This window comes from Rhinatrema bivittatum, chromosome 2 (genome assembly GCF_901001135.1).
Source record: "Rhinatrema bivittatum chromosome 2, aRhiBiv1.1, whole genome shotgun sequence".
In the NCBI taxonomy this organism is placed as follows: domain Eukaryota; kingdom Metazoa; phylum Chordata; class Amphibia; order Gymnophiona; family Rhinatrematidae; genus Rhinatrema; species Rhinatrema bivittatum.
Genome location: NC_042616.1, coordinates 142601149 through 142603648, shown reverse-complemented (window position 1 = coordinate 142603648; position 2500 = coordinate 142601149). Strand labels below are relative to the sequence as shown.

General features: G+C 45.1%; 2 non-coding genes across 2 annotated transcripts; both read right to left on the bottom strand.

The window, feature by feature from the left end:
* Nucleotides 1–72: 72 nt before the first annotated feature.
* On the bottom strand, nucleotides 73–145 carry TRNAR-ACG. Its single transcript has one exon. It is a non-coding gene; the product is annotated as a tRNA-Arg (tRNA).
* A 109-nt stretch (nucleotides 146–254) lies between these two features.
* Nucleotides 255–361, bottom strand: LOC115086355. Its single transcript, XR_003855241.1, has one exon. It is a non-coding gene; the product is annotated as a U6 spliceosomal RNA (small nuclear RNA).
* Nucleotides 362–2500: the final 2139 nt, after the last annotated feature.

Genomic DNA, 2500 nt, shown 5'->3' with positions numbered 1-2500 from the left:
GCACTTTTTTTTTTTCTCATACTTATCTGTTACTCTTGGCTCTTAGTAACTTTTTGGTTCTAAAAGAATGCCCGAGCCAGCCAGGAGTTGAACCTAGAATCTTCTGATCCGTAGTCAGATGCGTTATCCATTGCGCCACTGGCCCACTCGGCAAGAGAAAGTGGCAATACTTTTCAGAAAACCAAATGAACGTTCCTGCTTCTGCACTTGGGGAAAATGAGATATTTTCGGTCAAAAGATAGGGGGTGGTAGACCAAAATATGGAACGCTTCACGAATTTGCGTGTCATCCTTGCGCAGGGGCCATGCTAATCTTCTCTGTATCGTTCCAATTTTAGTATATGTGCTGCCAAAGCAAGCACAAAATTGAGGTTGAGTCAACCTCTATAAAAACTCCTTCTGTGGTCATCTTTCTACATCGGGGCAACCAGGCCCGTCAGGGAGGTGGGGAGGGAATGCTCTCTCATCTCAACCAACAGCTATTTCTCCAACACAGCATTGCAAGGAGTCTGAGAACTCAGCTTCCATTGATGAAATCAATGCGCAAGACCTGAGAAGGGGACAAGAATGTTTTGATGCTTCTTGGGAATTAATGGCAATATGCAGATGCCTCTATGACATCACCAGCTTGTTTCCTGTGCAGGGCTCACAATGGGCACTGGCAGCATGCTTTGCCTTGACTCATGTTTTTATGATTTCTCTTGAGACGCAGTAAGAGTTTTGCTGCCGCTTGGGGCTTAGGCCCTTGCAAGGACCTTTTCCTAGAGCAGTCCTTTCGTAATGTCACAGTACTCCCACAGTGATGGAATGGATTTGATCTCCCCGAAGCCTGAAAGCACATTCCTTCCTTTCTCCCCTACCCTGCCCTTGACCTTGCCTTCCAAAGCAGTTAGGGTTTCCTGTGAATTCAAGATTTCTGGAACGGTATCAGTGCTATGTCCCATGTGAATTGGATTGCCACCAAAACCAAGCCAACCGTGAGAAACTGAGCGTAGACTCGCTGAATCTAAGGAGCTGTAGTCCTGCCTTTCCAGGAAAAATTGCAACTGCAAGCGCCAGAGCTGCAATAAGGCAAATGCAGAAGTGGATCAGCCTGTCAGGCTTAACTCCAGCCAGGTGGTAACCCTGCTTACTTGAGACACAGCAGTGAGGCTCCTCCAGAGAGTCTGAAGCCAAATGCTGCTATTTAGAGCCTCAGATTGGCTCCTTGCTCACTGCTGAATTTTGTAAACCCAAATGCGAAAAATATCAAATTCTTCATTTGTAAATAAAAATAAGAGAATGGGATCGCTTTTGCATTTTTATTACCTTGCGTTGCTTCCTTGCTGGCAAAGGGCAAGGATCCCTGTGCTACAGTGGAAACTCCCTTTTAGTGAATATTCTGATACGTGAATTTTTCTGGTGAGTCATCTTCCATTTTCCTTGCAGGGAGATAGAAAAATTGCGACAGGGATTTCCTCCGAGTAATAGGAGGATTCTGTAGGTTAAAATAGTGATTGCTGGCAATGAAATCTTTCCTAAGGAGAAAATACAGTTGCAGAGGAGAATCTGCAGGCATTTGCGCAGCGTCAGATACCCTCCAAAATGCTAAGCTTATGGCAAGAGACATAAGTGGAAGGTTTTTTTTCCAAAACATAATTGCCATCATCCTCTGGGATTTGAACCTGGGACCTTTTGCACGCTAAGCAAAAAACATCCCCCTTGCCTAATGCACAAGTAGAGTGCAGGCAATGAATGACTTACAAAAGATATCAAGCTTGTACCTGCTGCTGTATGGAGTAAGAGCCAGTCAGGGTTAACTCTAGCTAATACAAGGCGGAGTCCTGCCATTCTTGTCATTCATCCTCTTGGGCCGGACCCTGGATTATGGCACCGATACAGAAGCGAGCGGCACAAATCCACACACTACAGTCACCCAAGCAAGAGAAATCACAGTAGTTTCTTCTTCTCAATTTGGCTGCAACACTTCCTTGCTTCTGATCCCTCAGGAGCCTTTGGGGGCTTTTTATTCCCATCTGCCGCACCCAATGCAGGCTACGTACCCATCAATAATTTAGAAGCTGGCTCTTTTCCACACAGATGATAACATCTCAATCAAGTGCTCTGTCTCCCTGTCACCCTCTCACAATTGCTTGGAGTTTCAAAGCAGTTTTAGATTCAGGATGGAAGGAGGGAGAAGAGAAAGGGAGGGAGGCAGAAGATGCTCTGCAAAATGCTCCTTGGTAACATATCCTAGCGAGATGTCACAGATAGGAAGGGATACAGGAAAGAGATAATGAAAGAGGAAGAGGAGGATCCCAGAGTCTCAATGAAACGGTTAACGCACAAGAAAAAAATCCCAGCAAATACGGAGCTGAAAAAGTGACATTTTAAAACCGACTATTCCTTGCAACCGGGTAGTCGTTATCATTTGAACGTAACTTTTTACAGGCACCCATGCCTGAGAGCAAACTGGACTAATCAATCATCCCTTTATGACTATGTTGCCGAAGAATTATCTT